Here is a 27,222-nt window from a genome sequence, read left to right as displayed (position 1 = left end):
CATAAGCCCATCTTCAAAATTCCATTAAAACATAATCCAATGAAATTTCTATCAAGCAACCTTTTTACATTCACTAAGAAACCATCCAAATCAAGATTTTTTATATTTTTATGATCATATATCTAATCATTAATTAGAATGAAAAAATTATCATAGAAAAACTGCATCTCAAATCATTGCAAAGCATTTTAATTATTGGATGTTGAGTTTCATTCAAGTTCTTAACTCTGAAAAAATAAAAAATTCTAGATCATGTTTTTTGGGAGGCACAATATCCCCTGCAAATTTTGATATCGCATCAGCTTGTGGTAGAACCAATAAGGATTGCACAATTACTAAAACCACCTTCTCATTCGAAGCACTACATATGGAAACTTTTACCCCTTTCTCCAATGCCTCATCAATTAACCTGGAAACACCTAGATGGAGAGGAATTAAGAATTTCTCAATGAAAGCCATAACTAATTATGCCTTTCATATATGAAGACATTCTATAAAATCTTTCCTTTCATCTTTTGCATTGGGAGCTATATCTGGACACCTTGTCTTGTTATATATAGTAGGTTTTCATTCATTCTTTTCCATTGGTAATGTTGAGTAGTTCTTTGTAAAGATCCTCATCACAAGTCGCATTCAAGCCTTTCTCTGTGAAGACTTCATTAAAGGCAACCCTATGACCATTGTGTTGAATGTGGACTAGCATGTCGTCATAGTCAAAGAGAACCGCTTTGGACAGAGTTGTGACAAGACAAATGATGTAGCTAGTCCTGGGCAATTTCGATGCACCCTATCTCATATATAATCTAGAGAGATTAATGTTAAATGGAAATGCTATCCTTTTAAATTACACCAATAATCCAGAAAATGATTGACATAAGTTTGTCGTCGCTAATGAATTTTGTTGATTTTTAATGCATTTAAAAATAAATATTTAATACAAGTTGGCACTTCTTATATGGGAATTATTAGTTTCACCTCCATGTGACTACATCGTTATAACCTCAGCCAAACTTACAACGAGAGACCTCTCTCTTGGATATATAAATATAAACATTATGTTCATTATATTCCAACGAATAGGTTAACCGAATCTAGATGGAATCAACTTAGTTTTAGGTATCCCATAGCTAAATGATATGATGATGTTGTTCAGGTTATCGTTGACTTTGAACCGCCATTATGACAATAATGGGTGATTTGGTCATCCACTCTTTTCCCATATATGTAATGTTATGAAACCAGCTCACAAAAAGATAGAAAACATAGATCAATGACTTAGAAATCAGCCTCTTTGAGGTGGAAACCTCCTTTACATTACACAAATGAACAATTCTTCGATGATACAAATAACAGAACCTCATTTCTAAATATAGGAGTCTAAGGGGTCACAATATAATCAAAGCTGACATAACAATAATAATATAAGGGCACAAAAATAAGACTAGTGGGCTTCTATGGGGCATAATAATAACAATATGGGGACAATAGGGTCATAACAATAACAATAAGGGCTACAATAACAATAGTAATGGGATAATCACTAGTAATATAGGGACCTAACATGCTCCTCTCCTTCAAAAAAGTGTTGTCCTCAACGCTTGAGTAGTTCTGGATGTTTCTGTATAAAATTCTCATCCTCCCATGTGGAATCTTCAGCGGGTAGTTTCTTCCACTTGATGAGATACTATGAAATTGACCTATTTTGTAGTTGTCAAGTTCTTGTTTCTATGACTGCTTCAGGTTCCAAAATGATTTTTCCTTCCTCATCAAGTTCTGGAAATATTGTTTGAACTGGGATCTTGTCACCTATAATGCTCTTTAAGCATGAAACATGGAAAATTGGGTGCACTTGGGAAGTTGCAGGAAGCTCCAATTTGTATGCCATAGTACCTATATTTTGTAACACCTTGTACATACCATAATACTTTGGTGATAATTTACTATCCTTCTTAGCTTGCTTGAGGGACATTTGTTCATATGGTTGTAGTCTAGGAATACCCAATCACCTACTGTTGGGTAGCGGATCCCCCGCGTAATAGTTTTGGGGCTTAAACCCCACAATTTTGAGTAATAGTATTGTAACGGCTCCGCGATGTGCACGGAATGTGAATTGTAATGAGTCAAGTCAAATGGTTGTCCACCCAAAAATAATGTATGATAATGAAAAGTGATTCGGCCTACCCATGGTCCGTGGACCATAGGAAGGTATAAATGGAGTCAGGCTCTAAGGATAGAAGGCAGTTCTTGGTTAATCTTGATCTTAAGTATTATGGGTTGTTGAATGTGATATTTGCTCTGAGTCTATAAGTCCGAGTCATGGGTCATAGTAGTAGAAGAGGCTCTACAGCTATGTGCGCAGAGGCTTGGTAGAGTCCGCAGCTATGTGCATGGACCCCTGCAACTGAGTGCGCAGGGTGGAATTGGATTGTACTGGAACAAAAGATTAATAAAAGATAAGTTGGTTTTGAAACATCGCGTATCGGTTTCTATGTTTCTGTTTATGCATTTGTTTACAGTTTATGATTGCACGCATATATGTTTATGTTGAATGGTAACTAAAAGTATTGGGCCCACTTAATTTAATTCAAGATCTATAATAATAATAAGCATGGTAAAGGGGTAAAGAACATTCGTGAAGGTATTTGCACTAAACAGACAGTTGCGCGGAAGTAGCACAACACGTAGGATCGGATCGTGAACTTCCCAGACCTCATCAAGACATCCCTAGGGTGCAGAAACCTGGTTCTAGCACCCTCCCATACTACCTCGGGTGAGACCTTAGTTCGCGCTCCGCAGACTATTGCCGAAAGGGCCAGTAGTTTTGGTATTTGTTTGCATAACTCGCGACTAAACATGGGTTAGGCCCCAATAAGCCAACAAATGGTTCCGTTGCCGGGACCGGGATCTGCCTAAGGGATGTCTGATGTTAGAACACTGGAACCATATGAAGAAGGAAATTGAAGATTGGTTGGATTAGAAGCTTCACGAGTTCGTGATATAGGAAAACAAAACCCCGCAGATATCTAAGAAGAGGTGGCTGGATCGCTACGTATATACGGAAATCCACGAGATCTTCTTCACGACCTTCTCTTCAGAGTTGTATGATTGGATCGCAAGGTTAGTCGACAACCAGGGAAGGTACAAGCTTGATTAATCAATAGTGTGGACTCCAGAGTCAATGCGTAGACTAGAGGCATTAGAAGATAAGATCGCGTGGGTCGTGGACCATTGGCTCGACCGGATAATAGGAGGGTTTATCACTGAGTTCGCGATAGACACAACCATGAGCTATAGCGAAGCAAAATGACGTTTTCTCAAGGGACCGCGAGGTAGGTACATCAAATCCCTGAATACCTGGATTAAGATGTTGTTATGTGAAAAGCAGGTTATGCAAATACATTAATGAGTGGAGCAACACAGAGCGGAAAGATCTACAAAGGGATCGAAGGGTTAGGGAACAGTCCTTTAATTTCACCTTCGCGAGAGAGCGAGGAAGAGCGCGCTCGAGTTTCTCCAAGGAGTGCGGTCAATTTGATAAGACAACACATTCCGCAGCTATCACCTCCCCTTACACCATCACCCACTTCACCTACTTCATCTCCATCTTCAACCACTGCACCTCCACCAAACCCAGAGTTCAGCATGGAAAGAGCGATTAAGCTACCCGTATTCAGAGGAGTAGGGAACGAGGACCCGAATCAGTTTTGGTTCGTGGTAAGAGTAGTGTGGGAAGCACATGGGGTCATAGATGACAACATTAAGAAGGCCACACTAGTAAGTGCATTGTAGGATCGCACGCTGACATGGTACATTATGCACTCAAATGATCATCCAAACGCAGGAATAGCGGAGATCCAGAACGTGTTGAACAGAGAATTTAGTCGACTGAAGTCAGAAACACAGTTGATCATCGGATTTAAAAAGATCGTGATGCTTCCAGGCGAGATCCCCTGGGATTTGGATCAGAGATTGAAAAGTACGATACGGGAGGCTAATATGACGCTAACGGATGCGCAGCACCATGCGTGGTTTGTGGCATCTTTGACACCACACTTGAGGACGGCGCTGTCACAGTAGAAGCTCTCAACCCAGGCAAAAGCATTGGAAATGGCGATGAGGTTGCATGAAACACCAATACAGGATCCGGGGTTGGGAGTCCAACAAATCCACGTGCAGCTACAAAACCTATGCTTGGAAATGCAGAGTTTGAAGCAGGATAGGGCACCTTGGCCAGAAGCGCGCGAAGAAGTGTGGTGCATAAAATGTAAAGGCCAGGGCCACGATAAGGATCACTATCCAGTATTCGCGAACTATTTGGCGGGAGGGGGACCAATGCCATTGAGACCAGAGGCACAGGTGGGCCCAAGTGTGGCACTTGTGCTCTAGTGTGCGATCTGTCAGGTGGGAGGAAAGCACATGACAGACAACTATCACCTGTTGCAGAAGTATACACAAACTCTGTAGCAACTATTTTGTAAATTCTGTAGATCAGTGGGCCACGATGAGTGAAACTGTCGAAGTTATGAATTGTTGATTGATTGAACACCTACCTACAGGATGCAGATCGAGGCGTGAGGTCAGGATCCAGTGCAATAATAGCGCGGTGGATTCCAAGGACGCAGATGAGGACGAGGAGGAAGGGGAACCGGACGAGGGCACGGATAGTTAATCTGCTATAATTGCGGAGGACCTGGGCACTATGCACATGACTGTACAAATCCAACTAGAACATGTTTTCCGTATTGTTATCAGTTTGATCATGAAGCGGTAGATTGTCTAACGTTGATCGCACAGATGTGCGAGAAAGGGGTACTATAGCCTACTCTAACTCAGAATATCCAAATGATGAGGTCTGAACCGCGCGAAGAAGACCCCAACGTGAACATGGTGCTCAGAAGCGGCGCGACCACAGGGGAGATAAGGGAAAGCAACCTGAGGATGATACATGGGTTCACAAGGCTCCTATGAAGGAACCTAAGTTTGACTTGGAATGCGCAAGGGAAACATTTATGGAAGCTAAGAAGAGCTTCACGGAGGCCTCTACTTCAGGTAGTAAGGATCAACCAGAGCCAGGAATGGATCCTTCTATGCTTACTACCTTTTTAGAGACATGCATGAAATTGTTGCGCGATAATAAGGCTGTTAAAGAATTACAGGAATTGATAACTAGGTGCACAGGCTAAAGGGAACCATGCATAGTCTGGAAGCTGGGAAAGCATGCCTTGCACACCAGGAGGGAAATGCGGTTGATGGCGCAAATTGGCGAATATGAGATGGATTAGGTAATCCTAGACCTGGGTTTGGACGTGAATGTGTTACCAAAGTAGACATGGGAATGCATGGGCAGGCTCGCATTACAGTGGTCTCCTATTCAATTATGGATGGCGAACCAACAAAAGATCTTGCCCATGGGAAGATTGCAAGGGGTAACAATGGATATCGAAGGTGCGAGCATGCAGACGGACTTTGAGGTAATAGAGATTATGGATGATAGTAACCCTTACCCCACATTGTTAGGGATAAACTGGGCCACGGATATGAATGGAGTCATCAACCTGAAGAAGCAGAAAATGATTTTCGAGAAAAAGTCCCTACGCGTAGTAGTTCCGCTAGATCCAGCCGAAGGAGCACGCTACACTGAACCTATGCATGAGGATGACAACGACGATGAGCTGGATTGCATTTACCAGATAACGGCGCAAGACCAGGATCGGGTGAACCCGACTGAAGATGGGAGAATCTCATGGGAGCGCGACAGTTCCTGTACTTCGGATTCAGATGAAGAAATAGAACATTGGCAAAACTGGTTGCATGAAGTAACAACGCTAAATTGCAACATGATGATTAGATCACTGCGGTGCATGACAATCGAAGCAAGGGAACTACCAACATATGATGGGGAGAGAGGCGTGGATGAATTCTTATACAAATTTGAAAGATCAGTGCTAGAACAACAGCGGTACGGTGTGATGGAATGGGCATTACGCACGACACCCAAACGATGGTGGAAGACACACCAAAAGAATATTGGGAGTTGGAGTGAATGCAAAAGATAGATGTACTTACAATTTGGAAGTCCCCAATTTCAAACACGAGTCGGGCAGCCAGGGCGAAGCAGTTTGTGCACCCACCTGTGTTAGTGGGTGCAGACGTGTGTTGTGTAATCACATCCCAGGCTAAGGATAAAAAATCAGAACCCGACGCGACAGCTGGAAAGGCGATGCACACCAAAAGTACCTCGCGTCGTAGCATTCACAAAGCTATGCGGAATCATGAATAGAGTTTACCAGGTGGGACGAATGGATTGGGACCTGCGCGTACCAACAGTTCGATGGGCCTATAGGACCAGAAACAAAAATAGGAGTGCGAAAATGACCCCAACTTTGACAAGAAGAGATGAAACCAGGATGACAGAGAAGAATCCCCAGACGACAACTCCCACAGTAGGGACAAGACGTGAGGACTTGAGTAAAGGAATTAGGCAGTTGCAAGAAGACATTTGGCGAGGGAGCTGGAAACTTCATGAGATCAATGAAGAGTGGGCACGGTTGAGGACAAAAAGCGTGACATTGGATGAAGAAATCAGTGAACTAGAAACCGAAGTCGCGCAAGCGAGCCGCGAGAAACTAAGCATGAGGGGACCAAGACTAGCCGGCCCTGCTACTACATTAGAAAGAGTTGTGACCCTGCTATCATGGTCGCGACCGCACCTTACTAAAAAGGGGAGCGTACCATACAAAGAAGAACGCGACACACTATAGGACACAAGGGTATTTGAAGGGTGCCCTCAACCCAGGCTAGCAATAAAATTGAAGCCTCACACCAAGGGTGAGACCACTTGATTATCTGTAGGAAGCACAGTCTCAGCGCTGCAAGCAGTTGAAAGAAGGCGTAGGACTATAAACGAGTCTTCAGGAGAGCTACGCAAAAAGGAGGTTCCTTTCAGGGCCAATATGTCACAGGGATCATTGTCGTGCATAATTGGCTACACTGCTGCGCGGATAGGCTGGGAGGTGACCATTGATGTCACTGTTCATGACAAGAGGTCTAATTTAAGACAGAAAGGAGCGGGCAGGGGGCCATTAAGACAGAAATTAAGAGCTAGATTTGGGATGATCTGCTGCCAAGAAGGTATTAATGACTCAGAAGTGAGAGAATGGGCGAACTCAAATTCAAAAGTTACTATAAAATCCCTTGGGGTAGCCTCGAAGAAACACTTGGTTGTTTGAGAGTTGAGCCAGTACAAAGCAGCGAGCACCAAGCTACCTTGCCACCTGTGAGTACACGACCGAGCGAATCTGGTGTAGAAAAAATGTCGGTTGCGAGAACCAGAGTGAGATTCACAGAAGTTAACCTAGAGCCCCGTGTGACCCAAGAGGAGCCTAGAGAGGCAGTAGTTGCACCAGAAGTACCAAAGTCCCCACGAACGCTGTGACCACAGAAAAACAATCAGCCAATGGGACCAATCTGGGTATCACCCTGGAACCCATGAGTTAGTTATCAATCACAGAGAAGGGAAAAGCTACCACTGTTGAAACAGAGGAGGAGGAAGAAGATTTGCAGGCCCTGATTGCCCAAATTGAAGCACGGGACGATGAGGCAGAGAATGTTTCCTAAGTACCTTCAACAATAAAGTTACCTCCCTACATTCCCCCGTGGAAAGGGACAGCCAAGATATCGAAGGACCTGGAGGCCGCGAAGAGTGCGCTCCAGACCTCGCTTCTTCCAGATGAAATAAGGTTTGACAGTCCGCTGCTGGGATGGGTGCCTAGTATAAAGTTCGAAGACAAGGACCTCACGGATAGTGAGAAGTTCCCACAGCTGGCCGTGGAGCAATTATTATAGTAGAAATGGTTACGCAATGTGGAGAAGGCCGGGATACTACATTTGTGGTGGATACCCCACTACCACCGCGCACCCATCACGATTTTTGTCATCCAGAAACTACTATGTCTAGTACATGATGGGTATCTCTGGCTGGAGGAGCTGATTCCCATCATGGCTGACTTAATTCACCGAATTTCATGGCTGCCCATCAAAGTAAACAATCTTGCAGCCATCGTAGGAAAGAGCAGCGACTTGGGCCTCGCAGAAGCTATGAAGGCCAAATATAAGCTGGAGAAGAGGAAGTAAGTGTATGTAATAGCAAGAATCAAGGACAAAGGGGTGTGCATCACCACCCAGCTGCTGGCCGGAAATCTCATGAGGAAATGTCGCGCAGATGAGGTGCCAGCATCTGTGATTGCGTTGGCGGAGCAGTGTGCAGAGGGGGTCCAGTTCAACTGGGCACAGTTTCTCTGTAAGGAATTTTTGACAAATTGTAGGGAGGCCCAGGAGTAGGGTAAGACCTTCCACTACACATGGTTGCTCTTATCCATCCTATTGGTTGCAGGGGAGCTGCTGGGGGATAGCCAGTTTCCCACCATTGAGAAGAACCTACCCGAATCCATGAGGTACACCTCGCTCTGGGTGACGAAAGACGCGACGAGGGTTTGCGAGATTAAGGTGTTTTGGGTGTTCATGGAGGCGAGCATCCAAATATGGATCAATCGCAGGCTACAATTTTCCCCAACAATATACAACAGTTTGCAAAGCGCAACCAAATTCAAGGCGGATATGCATAATCTGTATATCTAGGCACAAAAGGATCCAGCCCAAACATGGATGAAGCTTTTGTTCATTGTAACAGACAATGAAATATTCGATGTAATGGCGGAATGGTCTCCGGAGTGGCACGCTTCAGACTTAGCGGAACTAGAAAATATCGCAGCATAGCAGTAGAATAGGGAGACCAAGCTACGCATCGCGAAGCTGGTAGAGATAAAGCATCAGGAATAGGAAGCGGCCACGTAGTGGAAGGCGACTAAGGTAAAGCAATAGAGAAAATGATAGAAACCATAACTGCACCCATCAAAGAGACCGAGGAAGGTCAAGAAATGTTTACGGAGCGAGACATACAGGGGGAGGTTGAGGTAGAGGAATGCACAACAAAATCATCCCAACTCAAGAGACCGCGCGTCCAGGAGAAGCCATCGGCACGGAAGAAGATAAAGAAAATGAAGACCTCTGAGGGAGTCCTTCTTGACAGTGGCGTACCAGTTTGCGATGTCACTAAGGATGATCTTGAAGAGTTGATGACGGAGCAAACCATTGTGTTGGGGGTGCTCATAGCGCAGTTGTAGGCATTACAGGTGCAGCCCCCAGGAGTGATGGCACCACACCTTGTGGAAGGTATAGCCGAAGCTGAGTAGATGGTGCACGTACGCACAATGAACACTTTAGTGTTACCAGAAGGTGTCATCTTAGCAGAAGCTGAAGGTGACATGAGGGGTTGGGGGTTGAATTTGGACGCACTTCCCAGAGAAACCCTATACCAGCTACAGGATGGGGTAACTACTGAGATTCGCACCAGAGAGGGCTACGCTCTCCAAATCTTGAGTGAGCAGAAGGGAAATTTAGAACAGCTCAGCCTGCAACGCGACAACCTAGTCGCCCAAAACCAGGGATTAGAAGAGGTAGTGGAGGAGGCTTGTAGCAACATTTTGGCGTTGGCTATGCCGGCGACACTCCCCACCGTGGAAAAGATTTACCAACTGGCAGCTGGAGTCCACAGGACACAGGAGGAGGCTGCGAAGGTTCAGTGGGAGCTGAACATGAAAATCGTGGAGCTGAGGCTGAAGGGTTTTTTTTAGCATTTGAAACATCGCAAAAACAAAGTTATAACAAAAATTCCATGATGGCCTATTTTGGAGCAACGAAACCCTAGAATCCAAACCTCTGATACCAAATGTTCTGAAACTAGCTCACAAAAATATAGAAAAGATAGATCAACAACTTAGAAATTAGCCTCTTCAAGGGGAAACCTCCTTTACATTACACAAACAAACAATTCTTGGATGATACAAATGACAAAACCTCCTTTTTATATATAGGAGTCTAAGGGGTCACAATATAATCAAAGCCGACATAACAACAATAATATAAGGGCACAAAAATAACACTAGTGGGCTTCTATGGGGCACAAGAATAACAATATGGGGACAATAGGGGCACAACAATAACAATAAGGGCTACAATGACAATAGTAATGGGGGAATCACTTGTAATATAGGGACCTAACATGTAACCGCAAGGAATGATATTTAATAATGGTTCGTAGGGATTCCTATTATCTTTATATACTCCTTCTCTTTCTCTATTTGTAGTTTTTCTCTTTACCATAGGTTCTTATTTATTAGAAAATAACTTAGAAAGGAGTTAGCACTACCCTCCCTCATTAATTTCCCTCACCTCATCCCTAGTGATGAGTAAAGCCGATAATATGTATATGATATGTATACAGGGGTATCATGGTATTAGTGAGAGAAAAAGAAGTTCGTGTCATTCATATAGAAAAAGAAGACTCAAATAAACAATTTTTTTGGTTTAAAATATCAGAAAATGGAAATCACATCAGAATTGCAGCATGCTATTTTGCGTCGCAAGTTTCAAAAATCTAAAAAAGTAGAGGGCTTGACCACAAATATCCCTTTGCAGCCCTAAAAGCAGATACTGCAACATAGTCTCAGCTAGGTGAAGTCCTTATAGTGGGTGATTTCAATGCTAGGACTACAAGTGAGAAAGCTAGCGTTATTTGTTGTAAATAAGACCACAACCCTATCTAGCTTATAGAAGAGAGTAATCATTAGCAGGAAAGAATTTCAGAGGAAAAAGGCTGCAATCTCTTTGGTGAAAAATTGCTTACTCTATGTGGGCCTTTCGAGTTAGTCATTTGTAATGGTTTGGCTAGATGGAAAAGGTCTGATAATTTCACTTGCAATACTTAAAATGGAGCAAGTGTAGTAGATTATGTAATATGCTCTCATAGTTTGTGTGAGAAAATGGAGAAAGTTTTGATTGGAGATCAAATTTGGGACTTAAAATCACATCACAAGTCAATTTATTTAAGTTTCTCTTGGACCAGAAAGAAGTAGTTAGGGTCAAAAACTTAGTGTGTTCAACAAAATATCCCAAAGGGAAGAATTCTTCTGACTCCAGAAAATTGTAATACCTTCAAAATAATGCCAGAGAGGCTCTTTGAGAGGGAGAAAATCTCATTTCACGGCCTTCATAGTCATGAATTAACACATTTATTTCAAAATGCACTTGCAGAGTGCAAAAGAGCAAAAATTAAGAAGTCTGAAACAAAATGCTTTCTAGTTAATGCTTGGTTTGACAAGGAATGAAAAAAGGAAAGGAGAATGTGGAAAGAGTCAAATAAGGATAACATAAATCTCAAAGCTTACAAACATATATTAAGAAATAAAAAGGTTGATTTCATGGTTTCGAGGAGAGAAGAACTAATCTTCCTTGGGAAAAATAACCCCAAATTATTTTGGAAGGAGCTCCAACCGAGAAAGGTGCAAACTGAAAACAACATTACAACTTCTAAATGGTTCGACTATGCAAGACAACTTTATGAGTAGGATCCCAAGGTTGACCCTCCTCCCTTGGTCAACACTAATACAAAACTCTTCACAGTGTAAGAGGTAGAGATGGGTATCAAGAAGTTGGGTGTTGGAAAAGAAAAAGACTTAGCTGAAATCCAAGCAGAGTATCTAAAGTGGGGCTTAAAAATTCTTGCACCTCACATTACAAAAAATTTCAACAACATCATACAACAAGGATTCCCCACAGATTGGACAAATAGTCTGGCAATACCTCTTTTCAAGAGTGGTGACATCAATAATCCCTCCAATTATAGGACCATAATGATAAACTCCTTGTTTGCAAATTTATTTGGAAGCACATTATAAAATAAAATCAGCAAGTGGGCAGAAGAAAGAGATAAGTGTGCTAAAGGTAAAGTAGGTTTTAGACCTAAAATTTCCACAATTCATAATTGTTAAATTGGCAAGTAGGGCCAAACTCCATGTGGGTCATCTTATTTATGGCAGCTGATATTTTTATTGGATCCTTCTCCTCGAGAGGTGTAGGATTGATCTAAAGATCATCCGATTCCGATAAGTATTTATGGAGATATGAATTTATTTTGTTTATGTAATTATTATCAAGCCGACCAGCTCTTATGTAGGCTCTAGAAGCCCAAACGTCGTGTCTATTCATCATCTACACGTTAGTATAAATAGAAGAGGATTTGAAGTCATTTGGAAACTCACCTCAAGTGATCTCCTCTCCACGTCTTGGGTTTTTGGAGAAGGAGATACACTTTGGATTACGCTGGCCTAATATGATGATGCCATAATGGATAACGCAGTCATGAATCCACAAGCAAAGGAGATGATACGTGAAGGGTAGCCGTAGTAGATTCAACGCTGTATTGAAGGACGTTGGAAAATGAATACACGCTGGGAATAGAGATTAATATGTAGGCATGGTTCATGGGGACAGTCATAGTCTATGGTGACACTCAGCCCTAGCCGCAGGTCAAGCGCTCATTACAGCACAAGGAGAAATATATGCAGCACACAGTCAAGGCAGCAAGGTAAGGATGAAACACTGTCATACATTGGAATGCATACATGTCAACATTGGACAGTCATACGCTTATATAAACGCTGGACACTGGGAAATAATGTAAACGTTGGACAGTCTTATATATACGCTACATCATGGTCTTATATATACGCTAGAATCACAGTCTTATATATACGCCGCATCATGGTCTTATATATACGTTGGAATCATGGTCTTATATATACACTGCATCATGGTCTTATATATACGTTGGAGGCATATAATATACACAGCAATGATACGCTCTTCATAATGGAAGTGATACACTGAACAGATCTTGCCCTAATTATACAGAGATCCTTACACGCAGTTATATTATGGAAGACGTTACGCTTTAATGAACATTATGCTATAATGGGAGAAAATTCATACGCTATAATGAATTCATCTAGCCGCTATTATGGGAGACAATTCACATGCTGAAATGGGTACATCTAACCGCAGATCATGGAGACAGTAATACGCATTTCATGGATGTAATATGCTGTTCTAAATGGATGTGATTCGCTGTTCTAAGTGAATGTGATGCACTGCTCTACGTGGATGTTATACGCTGTCATATAAGATATGTTCACACAGTCATATCCCTGAGCAAACCCTATACGGAAATAATGGGACTGTGTGGAGTATTGCGTGGAACTATAGCCTAGCTGCTTTGCTAGGCTGCAAGCCATAGCAAGCAGCTAAGGCTGATATGTGTATGAACTCCATAATGAAACAACAGAAAGATAACATGATGGGCAGCATTATGAGCGGCATGAGCAGCACAATGATGCATGGAGCATGGGCAGCAGCATGATGTATGAGATCATGTGTATGGGCAACACAATGATACATGGAGCATGGACAATATCATGATGAATGTAATCATAAGCATGGGCAGCTTGATGATGAATGAGACCATGGAAGAAGCAGCATGATGAGCAGCAGAGCAGCTCAGTCATCTAGGTCTAGCACTATGATAGGGCAGCATGGTGCTACATGGTAAGGTGCAGCAAATGGACAAGATGCAGCACTACGATAGGTGAAGCCGTCACCTTGGAGAATCAGTTGAAGAAGAATGCCTTCAACTGATCTCATCATATACGAAATGATCTATGCTAGATCTAGATAAGTCAAAGTGTTGACTTCTGTTGTAAATGTACTATCTCTCTCTCTCTCTTTCTCTGCTAGAATTTGAAGAACATAAAAGAAGAATTGATCAAGGGTTTCCCCACACATTATGGGGTTTGTCCATGGCTAGCCCCACATCTTGTGTCCTCTTGTCTTGGCATGTATTCTGTGATTTATATTTATGTTCTATCTGCAGTTTATCTTAATGTTGATATGATTGCTAACTGTGAAAATTTAAATAAATTTCTCTAGCATAGAACATACCTAAACTTAACATGGAACCAGAGCTGAGGTGAACACAATGCCCAAGCAAGAGTTTAAGAGAAATCACCAAAGACAGTTGGGACAAGACGGAAGGTTCAATGGGTTCCTCATAATTCACATAGGGTGAAGTCGAAGCATAACATATTATCAGAAAGGCATAGCAGAACTTTTGTTGGCCTACTTAAAGATCACTTAATTGGGAAGATCGGATCTAAGGGTGGAAGGAAAGGCAGATGTCTTGGTTATAAGTTCGGCCCTTATGTGAAGGAGTCTCCAAATGGTAGAAATGCAGCTCATCAAGGACACGACTGACTCTTCAAGGAAGCAAGGAACCCCAGGAATGGAAGTCGAAGTTTTTAAGGTGGCATTCATCGATGGAAAGATGGTGACAGGGATGCCTGAATTCAAAAGGAGCATGAAGGTACATGTCTGAGATGTATCGAAGGAAAATATTATAAGGGGACCATTCCCCTCATGCCACAAGTCCATAGGTTTGGAACAACCCGAGGAGTTTGAGATTCATGATTGGGAATCTCACGTATGCAGGTGGTAGAAAGCCCTCTATGGCTTGCAGCAAATCACCCCGGGCATAGTATGAGAGGATCAACAACTGTCTGATGAAACTGAGATTCACTAGGAGTGAAATCGATCCAAACCTCCGAAGGTTGTGGATGATAGACCTCTCATACCGACACCTATGTCTGATAGGTGTAGACCCTCTCATTTGTAGAAGATAGAGAGAGTTAGATTCTGAATGTGGAAAGATAAACTACTAGCCTATGACTACCTTGAGGATCTTAACTTTCATAAGCTATATGGTAGTGATTTAAGACCAGATTTGGGAAATGTGAATGAGTTTCATAAACTCATTCGCATTGATGTTCTTGGTGAAATTCCGTCCAGACATATGTTTTGTAGTTAGCATGGTGAGCTCATATTTGGTTGAGCCTCACTGGATTGATGCCAAGAATCTTCTAAGATATCTTCAGGGCACAATCTCTCATGGATTGAGATACATTATCGGAAATATGAAAATTGCATGATTATTTGAATGCTGACTGGGAAGGCAGTGTGGAGGATCACTAGAGCACTTTTCAGTGCTGGTTCTCTTTGGATTCTTCTTCGATATCATGGATGAGCATGAAGCAGAAGTCGGTTGTTATAAGCACTGCCAAGACCGGATACATATCTATGAGTATGATCTCTTATGAAGCTACTTGATTGGGAAAACCTCTTCAATGAGTTGTTTTTACACATGATGAATACCATTGTGATTCTCTGTAACAACCAGAGGAGGGATTCGATTATTGAGGAATCTCATATTCAACAATTTCTCCAGTAGATAGACATTAGATACTACCTTATCCAGGATATGGTAAGTCGATGGGCAAGGAGGCTCCATCACATTGAGATGATGTACAGGTCAAAGCCCCAGGGAAAGATCAAATTTGTGATTTTCCCTAATGACTTGGAGTCATCGAGAGACCTTTGTAAAAGGGTCCTGCATGTTGCATACATTGAGCTCTGGGAGCTCTAGGGGGCTTGCGGTTCTTACTGGAGCAACATATAACCACAGGGTGACTCACCCTCCCTTGGTGGTGTGCACTGGAACAAGATGATTCACTTTCTTGTGGGACAAGATGATTCGCTCTCTTGTGGAACAAGATGATTCACTCTCCTGTGTAGCAGGATGATTAGTTCTCCTTTGAGGCCTGGATTGATGTGTTCTCAATGGCGATTGTAGCAGGATTGATGTGTTCTCCTGTGAGGCATGGATTGATGTGTTCTCCATGGAGATTGTAGTAGGATTGATGTGTTCTCCTGTGAGGACAGGATTGATTAGTTCTCCTATCGAGGCATCCTACCCATGAACTCTGGGACTCATGGGAAGTACCTTTCATTTGATCAATGAGCAGAGAAATGAAGTTAGGGACCATAGTAGTACCGATGGATGCATCGTTGTATCTACCGTAATCCCTATGCTAGGATGACCTCCATTGATCTGGGACCAGTGGTAGGAGTTGTACCATACTATGACATTGACTTCGAGTCGGTTGAGACTAGTCTGGGACCAGTGGTACATACTCTGAGATTGACTTCGTGTCAGTGCAGCACTGGTCTGAGACCAGTGAGAGTGGTACATGCTATGACGCTGACTTCGGGTTGGTTGGGACTGGTCTGGGACTAGTGGTACACTCTCTGAGCCTGCGATACTAGTCTGGGACCAGTGGTAGCAGTGGTACCATCTATGGTGCTGACTTTGGGTTGATTGAGACTGGTCTAGGACCAGTGGTACGCACTCTTAGACTAACTTCGGGTCAGTGGAGAATGGTATGACACATTCTCGATCAATTCTTCTTCTTCATAGTTTAGTAGAGCTGAGCAGAGCAGAGTAGAGCTAGCAGAGCTTAGCAGAGATAGTAGAGACAACAGAGCTGAGTAGAGTTGGGCAGAGCAGTGCAGGGCACTGATGGCATAGATTGTACAGTCGGACTTATGGATCACTTGATGGAGTTCTCCCTAGTTGAGAGGGAGTGTTAAATTGAAAACTAGGGCCAAACTCCATGTGGGTCAGCTTATTTATGGCAGCTAATATTTTTATTGGATCCCTCTCATCGAGAGGTGTAGGATTGATCTAAAGATCATCTGATTCCGATAAGTATTTATGGAGATATGAATTTATTTTGTTTATGTAGTTATTATCAAGCCGACCAACTCTTATGTAGGCTCTAGAAGCCCAAACGTCGTGTCTATTCATCATCTACACGTTAGTATAAATAGAAGAGGATTTGAAGTCATTTGGAAACTCACCTCAAGTGATCTCCTCTCCACGTCTTGGGTTTTTGGAGGAGATACACTTTGGATTATGCTGGCCTAATATGATGATACCCTAATGGATAACACAATCATGAATCCACAAGCAATGGAGATGATACGTGAAGGGTAGCTACAGTAGATTCAATGCTGTAATGAAGGACGCTGGCAAATGAATACACGTTGGGAATAGAGATTAATACATAGGCATGGTTCATGGGGACAGTCATAGTCTATGGTGACAGTCAACCCTAGCCGCAGGTCACGCCCTCCTCACAGCACAAGGAGAAATATACGCAGCACACAGTCAAGGCAGCAAGGTAAGGATGAAACGCTGTCATACATTGGAACGCATACATGTCAACGTTGGACAGTCATACACTTATATAAATGTTGGATGCTAGGCAATAATGTAAATGCTAGACAGTCTTATATATACATTGCATCATGGTCTTATATATACGTTGGAATCACAATCTTATATATATGCTGCATCATGGTCTTTTATATACGCTGGAATCATGGTCTTATATATATGCTGCATCATGGTCTTATATATACGTTGGAGGCATATAATATATGCAACAATGATACGCTCTTCATAATGGAAGTGATACGCTGAACAAATATTTCCCTAATTATACAGAGATCCTTACATGCAATTAGATTATGGAAGACATTACGTTGTAATGAACATTATACTATAATGGGAGAAAAATCATACGCTGTAATGAATTTGGAGTATCTTTGTGTGATTTTGATATGTTATATTTGGCGCATGTCTTGATCTATAAATCTGATAATCTGGGTATAACTGATGTCTAAATATTTGAAAGAATGAATTATCTTTTATAGATCTGTATGCAGGTTCAGCAAAGCAAAGGTGCGTATACACGCTGGTTCTGTAATTCAAAATAGCGTATATGTAGGTTGGCCTTAATTCAGAAGCGTATGCACGCAGGTTGTACACATTGAAGTAGCGTACGTCTCTTGAAATATGTTTTAGCTACTTTTGTTTATTGTTGCAGTGTTCTGGGTTCAAAATTGGTGTCTGGTTACTGTTACTGTTTTCTGGGTACAACATTCAGAGAAGTGACTATTTGATTTAGTTTTGTTTGGTGCAAAGGAGATCGGTTGATGTAGATATACTTGATGTTTGATTGATGTTATTCATGGATCCAGTCTGAAAATTTATGAAACGTGGTCCCTGAAAGAAAAGAGAAGGTTGTAGCCTTCTGTAGGTCAGCACCTATGTACTAGTACCTCAACTAGTACAAGAGCTAAGGGGGTTGTAGCTCCCTTCCAGGAGAAGCTGGAGAATGAGAGAAGGTTGTAGCCTTCTGCAGGTAGCAGCCTGCGTACTGGTATAAGACTGCACCAATACAGAATCATTGTAAAAAGAAGTTTCTAATTAAAAGAAGATAGAGACGAATTACAACAGGTGGTTTTCACCCACATTGGGTTTCCACCTTACATCTTGGTGTTCATGTGTGTTGCTTATGTGTGATGATTTTTTCTGCTTTACTGCTCCTATTTACTGTTCATATGGTTAATAATGTTCTGATGCACTCATTAAGAAGCAACTAACTAAATTATAAGTTTACTAGATATACGCTTGTTGCATTACACACATTTGCGTATACATGTCGTTTTCTGTAACTGAAGGAGTGTATATGAATTTGAATTTGGAAATGAAAAAGTTATACTGATTTGATAACACTGGTTCACCCCCCCATCTCAGTATTATTTCCAACAACCCTCTATGACGCTGACTTTGGGTCAGTGGAGACTGGTCTAGGACTAGTGGTACACACTCTTAGACTGACTTCAGGTCAGTGGAGAATGGTATGAGACATTCTCGATCAATTCTTCTTCTTCATAGTTCAGCAAAGCTTAGCAGAGCTAGCAGAGCCAGCAGAGCTGAGCAGAGCATAGCAGATACAACAGAGCTGAGCAGAGTTGGGCACAGCAATGCAGGTCACTGATGGCAGAGATAGTACAGTTGGACTTATGGATCACCAGATGGAGTTCTCCCTAGTTGAGAGGGAGTGTTAAATTGGCAACTAGGGCCAAACTCCATGTGGGTTAGCTTATTTATGGCAGCTAATATTTTTATTGGATCCCTCTCATCGAGAGGTGTAGGATTGATCTAAAGATCATCTGATTCTGATAAGTATTTATGGAGATATGAATTTATTTTGTTTATGTAATTATTATCAAGCCGACCAGCTCTTATGTAGGCTCTATAAGCCCAAACGTCATGTCTATTCATCATCTACACGTTAGTATAAATAGAAGAGGATTTGAAGTCATTTGGAAACTCACCTCAAGTGATCTCCTCTCCACATCTTGGGTTTTTGGAGAAGGAGATACACTTTGGATTAGCTAGCCTAATATGATGATGCCCTAATGGATAACGCAGTCATGAATCCACAAGCAATGGAGATGATACGTGAAGGGTAGCCGCAGTAGATTCAACGTTGTAATGAAGGACGCTGGAAAATGAATACACGTTGGGAATAGAGATTAATACATAGGCATGGTTCATGGGGACAGTCATAATCTATGGTGACACTCAGCCCTAGTTGCAGGTCAAGCCCTCATCGCAGCACAAGGAGAAATATACGCAGCACACATTCAAGGCAGGAAGGTAAGGATGAAACACTGTCATACATTGGAACGCATACATGTCAACGCTGGACAGTCATACGCTTATATAAATGCTGGACGCTGGGAAATAATGTAAACGCTGGACAGTCTTATATACACAGCACACATTCAAGGCAGGAAGGTAAGGATGAAACATTGTCATACATTGGAACGCATACATGTCAACGCTGGACAGTCATACGCTTATATAAATGCTGGACGCTGGGAAATAATGTAAACGCTGGACAGTCTTATATATATGTTACATCATGGTCTTATATACACTGGAATTGTAGTCTTATATATATGCTGCATCATGGTCTTATATATACGCTGGAATCATGGTCTTATATATACGCTGCATCATGGTCTTATATATACGCTGGAGGCATATAATATACACAGCAATGATATGCTCTTCATAATGGAAGTGATACACTGAACAGATCTTTCCCTAATTATACAGAGATCCTTACACGCAGTTAGATTATGGAAGACATTACGCTGTAATGAAAATTATGCTGTAATGGGAGAAAATTCATACGCTGTAATGAATTCATCTAGCCGCTGTTATGGGAGACAATTCACATGTTGAAATGGGTACATCTAGCTGCAGATCATGGAGACTGTAATACACATTTCATGGATGTAATACGTTATTCTAAATGGATGTGATTCGTTGTTCTAAGTGAATGTGATGCGCTGCTCTATGTGGATGTTATACGCTATCATATAAGATATGTTCACACAGTCATATCCCTTAGCAAACCCTATACAGAAATAATGGGACTGTGTGGAGTATTGCGTGGAACTATAGCCTAGCTGCTTTGCTAGGCTGCAAGCCATAGCAAGCAACTAAGGCTGATATGTGTATGAACTCCATAATGAAACAACAGAAAGATAACATGATGGGCAGCATTATGAGAGGCATGGGCAGCACAATGATACATGGAGCATGGACAATATCATGATGCATGGAGCATGGGCAGCAGCATGATTTATGAGATCATGTGTATGGGCAGCACAATGATACATGGAGCATGGACAATATCATGATGGTTGTAATCATAAGCCTGGGTAGCTTGATGATGAATGAGACCATGGAAGAAGCAGCATGATGAGCAACAGAGTAGCTTAGTCATCTAGGTCCAGCACTATGATAGGGTAGCATGGTGCTACATGGTAAGGTGCGGCAAATGGACAAGATGTAGCACTACGATAGGTGAAGTTGTCACCTTGGAGAATCAGTTGAAGCAGAATGTCTTCAACTGATCTCATCATATATGAAATGATCTATGCTAGATCTAGATAAGTCAAAGTGTTGACTCATGTTGTAAATGTACTATCTCTCCCTCTCTTTCTCCGCTGGAATTTAAAGAACATAAAAGAAGAATTGATCAAGGGTTTCCCCACACATTGTGGGGTTTGTCCCTAGCTAGCGCCACATATTGTGTCCTCTTGTCTTGGCATGTCTTCTGCAATTTATATTTATGTTCTATCTGAAGTTTATCTTAATGCTGATGTGATTGCTAACTATGAAAATTTAAATGAATTGCTCTAGCGTAGAACATACCTAAACTTAACAAAAATGGTATAAATTTAAGGCAAATCATTGAAAAAGTTTCAGAGAAAAAGGAAGAAGCCTTTTGTTTCTTTGTTGATTTCAGAAAATCCTTTGACACGGTTCCTAGGGATAAGCTTTGGCACGGAATGGAGGAACTTGGGGTTCCTAGGCATTTGAGAGAAGTTGTGCATAGGCTGTATGAAGAGGTGAAAGTCAAAATTAGAACTTCAACAGAAATTTATGAAATTTTTAGAAGCGATATTGGGGTCAAGCAAGGTTGCCCATTATCTCCTACTCTTCTTGGTTTCTATATCGACAAGCTTAAAGAGTGGCTAAATTCGCAAGTGGGTGACGATATCCATTTTGACAAGTTCATTATCAGGCTTATTTTGTATGTGGATGACCTATTTTGATTTCTAAATCTACTCTTGGTTTGCAAGAGCACTTAGAAATTTTGTAGAAGGGTGGGGATGCAAGTCAATATTATCAAAACAAAAGTAGTGGTTTTCTCTAACAAAAGAAAGCATAACCAACATAATTTCTACTTCCTAGGCAGCATTCATTCTGGAAGAAGTTACACATTACAAATACCTCGGAATTGACTTCAACAAAAATCTAAACTGGGATGGTTGTAGAAAGAAATGAACTTTGGGGGGTTGGAAAGCATTTTATGCTTTTCAAAACAGGTGTAGAGAATGGGATTTGAAAACCACTCTAACTCTTTTTGGGATTTTAATGATTTTGATGATTCTCTAAGGTTGTGAATTGTGGGCCAGCAATATATCCGAGATGCAGTGGAAACAAATTGAGAAAATCCAGAAGTGTTTGATTACAAACAAATTCAAAATTAAAAGTGCATTTCCTTATGATATTTGTTGGAAATATTGTCATTGATGGAAAAAGAGCATTGAAAGAATGCAAGGAGCAACAACAATGCAAGGAGCAAAAAGAAGGCAAGGAGCAACAACAATGCAAGGAGTAGCAAGAAGTAGTAAGGCAAGGAGTAGGAACAATACAAGGAGCAATAAGTAGCGAAAGAAGGAAAAGGAGCAGAAGAAGGAAGAGGAGTTGTGATACATTGAAATGTTTTGATAATGTTGCAGAGATTGCTATATTGAAGAATTTGTTTTGATGTAAAATTGTTGATTGATTTGAATTGTTGTGATGCAAAGGCAAGACTCCAAGGCAAAGGAAAAGATGTGCAATGCATTAATGATAAATATTGTTATTTGATATTTCCATTAGGTTGATGTATTTAATCATTACTTGTGGATGAAATTAATATTAGATGGATATTTATTTTTGTGTTCTAATATTCAATATATGAAGAGTTTGGAAACGAATGAGTGGAAGGCAAAGAGTCAATCCTATTCACTTCATATTCCTATGTGGGATACAAACAGCCAACAATATATCTTTATAAAAATATGTGATTTTGGAAGGCATTGAGGGGTTAGAGAATGGGAGAATGTGAGGGAGTTGATTGAGCTATTATGCAATAGTTACCTAACATTTATGAAGTTGATGTGAAGTGGATTTGAAGGGAAGAAGATGCAAAAATGAAGATGGAGATATACAAAAATTATGACCAGGTAAACCAGCACATTGTTAATTCTTGTTTGCATCAGGAGATGGTAGTCTCCTTTCAAGTAGTGGTTTGATAAACATCAGTTTGGAGCCTCCTATGGGTTGTAGCCTATAGAAAACATATGGGACATATGGGAGTTAGAGCTTCATTGCAGCTTACAGAAAATTGAGGTAGCAGGCTCCTATAGGTTGGAGCTTACAAAAAATCAAATGTAATAAAGAGTAGGAGTTTGCCTTTACATCACAACAATAATAAAATCGTGGTTTTCTCCCTTTATGGATTTCCACATATATCTAGAGTCAATATGTGATGTTATTATGTGTTCATGTGATGTTTTGGTTTGCTTATTACTTGTTATTCACATATTCAATCTGTTGGTCATTATTTGGTAAGTTTCTCATGTAATGTTTCAATTAATGAGTTTAATGAGAAGAACTTTAATGCCCATGAGTATGCTAAACTCAGTTTAGTCAAGTTTTCACCAATTGGTATCAAATTTGGTTCCTTTTGTATAAGCATAACAACTAATCATGGACTGTCAAAGTGCATCTGTGCTTAGTACATCAAACTTTCATGAATGGAGACATAAGGTTAAAGTCAAACTGATAGCTTATGGACCTAGTGTATGGAAGCTTGTATGTGATGGTTACTGCAAAGACTCTCCCTCTTTGCAAGAACACCAATGGAATGTTAAGACAAAATGTGTCATGTATAACAATCTTCATAATAAGGATCTTGATACAATAATAGATCTAACTTCTGCAAAATAAATATGGGATAGATTGTAGCTCATGCATGAAAAGGCTACGAGCAACAATGTAGACTCTAGAGAAAGAAAAGAGAAAGAGGAAGGAGAAAAAACCTTGTCAAAAGGAAAGTGAAACCTCTAAGTGTGTGAATGTGCCTGACTCTCATGAAGAAAAGTCACATGAAAATCAAGCTAGGCTTGACTTATCATTGGTTAGTATAGAAAGATTGAAGAATGAAAATAAAGATCTGAAGAAACTGGTGCAGATATGTGATGAGAAAGAGCATGAGTACAAGGAGGAAATTGTGAGCCTGAAGACTCAACTTAAAGAAGCAAGGAGACTAGAGGAGGTGATGAGCATTAAATTCAAGGAGAGAGACCTACAGTGTAAAATATTAGAATTTGAGGTTGATTAAGCTAGAATTAAGTTAGAAGAAAAGAATAGGTTGTGTAAGCAACTAGAAGAGGACCTTGCCTCCATGAAGAACTCAACAAAGAAAACCATTAAATATCATAATGAAGCAGCCCTAAAAGGACCTACAGAAGAAGAGTCTAACAACAACATGTTTTGTAAAGAAAACAAAATTAAATAGCAATATCAAAATCCAATAAATGAGATGAACAAGTTCGGAAGATCTCAAAGGAGATTCTTTGCTCCTGGGAAAAACATCACATGTTTTTCTTGCCATAAACATGGACACATAGCAAGAGACTGTAATAACAAGAAGATCAATATTGTTCAACAAAACATGCAACAAACAAGAAGGTACTATCCAGCAAGCAAACAAAGGAGAACACCAACAACCAGGTACATAAACTCTTTCTATGGTTATTGTTATATGTGTCGTGAATTTGGACATAAAGCTGTTGAATGAAAAAAGTATGTAAAGAAAAATATAAATGAATCAAGAAAACACACATCATTTGTTCCTTTGCTGGGCCATATAAGGTGCTATCTATGTAGCAATTAAGGACACAAAGCCAAAGACTGCAAGCTGCACTATACCTTAAAGAACTCTAGACAAAATATGGACACTACAAGAAATCCAAACAGTGAGACAAAAGAAAATGTAGACACAAGGAGGAAACTAACTAAGGTATGGACAAGGAAGGATAAATAATAAATAATGACCTAGCTTAGTCTTAGGGGGGGCTGCTCTAGAAAGCAAGGCAGTCATTCATTCATTCAGTATTAGAGGAGTAGAATCAACCCAGGGGGAGAGTGGCAACATCATGAGGACAAACTTGTTGCACTATGAATTTTATAGTAGCCTTGGTTGGGAAATTGGCATTAAAGAGCAAGTTTTGTTTGCAGATTCTCTTCTATTTCAAAGGCCATAAGAAAGCATCACCAAAAATGTCTTGATAGCGATAAGCAATTTAAGAAGATAAATTGTGTATCGAACTTTCACCCTGTAGAAATTTTAGCCAAACCTGCAATACCTGCACAATATTTCAAAGAAATGAGTGTAATATATTTAATGCAACACATAGATATGAATATTCAGTAGTGAATACAATTTACAATTCAAATAAGGAATGGCAAACAACTGCAATGGGATTTTGATCATGAATCGAATTATATTTGCTCTCAATTCTCCATAATGGACACATCTTCTACATAGTAACTGTGCTAAAAATGGGAGCAACAAAGATTTCTCTTGGATACCATGTGCCTCTCATGGCAAGGATGATAGTGTCTTCAAAGGGACACAACAGTCAAAGTGTGCGCAAAAATACTGTGCACTCCATCCAACAAAATTTTTGGAAATAGTGGCAGACTACTTCGAGATAAGGGAGAATCTTTTTAATGCGTACTAACACTAGAACATTCAACGGGCAGCTACTGATATAATATAGATAATGCAGAAACTAAACAATCCTTATTACAGTGGATGCACGGATACTTCTTCACCACCATTTGCAACATCCAAGACATTCAGCAGTGAAAACATCACGTTATGTGCATCCGAGCCTCTTTTCCCACTGACCCTGGTGGTGACATTCTCTCCCGCAACCTACTCCATATTGCAGAGCGTAGATTTCTCACAAATTAGAGGTTTCAGGCTTTCTGTCATCGCATAGGTGAAGGTTTGGACTTCCTATCTTTTGGACGAAAGGTCAAGGGTTTAATATTAGGAGCCGCGCTTTCTCGTGCTCAATTTTGTTAAGATCGAAGCGGTGTCATCATGAGTGTCGATTATTCTAACATTCTGAATGTGGGGAAGAATGCCAGCGACGATGATTTGCAGAAGGCTCATAGAAAATTGGCCATGAAATGGCACCCTAACAAAACCCCAACAAGAAGGAAGCCGAAGCAAATTTCAAACAAATATCAGAAGCTTATGATGTGTTGATTGATCAACAAAAACGCGTGATTTATGATCAACATGGTGAAGAGGGTTTGAAAGGGCAGGTTCCGCCGCCAGGTGCAGGAGGTTCTTCAACATTTTCAAAAGGATCAGGAACATTCAATTTTAATCAAAGGAATGCAGAGAACATATTTGCAGAGTTTTTCAGTTCCAACCACCCCTTTTCGATGGGTAGGGGTTTCGGGTTAGGCGAGGGTACATCCAGATCATCACGATTTTCGAATGGCATGTTCTGTGGGTTTGGGCTAACAGAAAGTGTTTCTAGGTCCTCCTATAACGAGAGCTCTCAGTCCCGACCTCGGAAGGCCCCGACCGTTGAAAATAAATTACCTTGCACACTCGAACAGCTTTACAACGGTTCTACCAAGAAGATGAAAATTTCTAGAAATATTGTCGATGTCAGTGGTAAAGCTACGTCTGCTGAGGAACATTTCATATCTCCTGCGGTATCCGTCTGACAGTCTATCGTTTGAAGCGTTATAATGGAACCATCAATCTGGAGCATTCAAATTTGTGTTATGAACATCATTTATTGTCTGACCTCGACCTGGAGTGTTTAAATCTATGGACAACGTATATTATGCAGTATGGAATCATGTTTCCGAAGATCTGTAGTGTGGAGTCTTAATTTCGAAGGCTTGGAGCATGGAGTTGTATTTGCAAACTGAAGTCATGATTTCATTGTGGAGCCTATTGCGTTGGGGTTCTGCGTATGACCAGCAAGATTGTCGAGGGCGCTCTTGCAATCGTGAAGCATTGAGTAAAGCATTCGAATCATTCATTTTAATTGGTAACTGATATCGTTGAGACGGCACAACGAGGATGGAGGCATGATTACAGGAGCGTTACAAGTATTATGATGGAAGTTATCACCAGGTGCAGCGTTACTGCAACGTTAATGTATTATTATTATTGCGGTGTTATTATCAATCATGGCATCAACAACGTACAAAAAGTTCTCAGAATTCATCATGGATTAGGTGGAGAATGTTGTTATATATAATTTATATATGCAAAGATTTGTACAGTGTATGGTTATGTTGCTTCATGATGGTTCATAATATATTGTACAATGATGGAAGTTATCACCAGGTGCAGCGTTACTGGTGTGGTGAAATGTTCAAGAATCCCTGGCAGCTAGAAGTCGCCGTGATTTCGCTTTGATATAATTAATGTAATCAGAGTACTTCATGGGACGCCTGTCCGGATAAATGTGCGTCTCTTCCTGTAATCTGACCGGTGATCTATTCCAGTTGACACTTTCTTGCCACGACCTGACAGAGGCTGTAACATAGTCGACATTAGAACTACCAATGTCACTTAAATCAGTCATATTATCAGCGGTTTCCTCTTCAGCGGCAGATCCCGGCCAAGGGTTTTGCTGCGATTTCCGGCAACTTTCGCAGCGCATGCACACGCCTGGAGTAACATAATCTTCAGATTTTGCAGGACTCAGGCTTGGACTGGTACTCAGAGCAGGGGGCTGCTTCTGCTTCTTTACTTTCCGAGAGGGCGGATTTCGACGATTAGGTTTCTGAAAATTGCTGCTTTCCTTCGGCGAATCTCCTCAGGTTTCTGAAAATTGCTGCTTTCC

General features: G+C 41.0%; 1 pseudogene; it reads right to left on the bottom strand.

The window, feature by feature from the left end:
• Positions 1-213: 213 nt before the first annotated feature.
• LOC149158957 (CBBY-like protein pseudogene) lies at positions 214-25,211 on the bottom strand (annotated as a pseudogene).
• Between the last annotated feature and the right edge of the window lie 2,011 nt (positions 25,212-27,222).

Source organism: Pinus tabuliformis, chromosome 5_2 (genome assembly GCF_031772625.1).
Source record: "Pinus tabuliformis cultivar Carrire ecotype Pingquan chromosome 5_2, CPIR1, whole genome shotgun sequence".
Lineage (NCBI taxonomy): Eukaryota > Viridiplantae > Streptophyta > Pinopsida > Pinales > Pinaceae > Pinus > Pinus tabuliformis.
The sequence above is the reverse complement of the archived record's forward strand: the minus strand, read 5'-3'. Positions and strand labels throughout refer to the sequence as shown.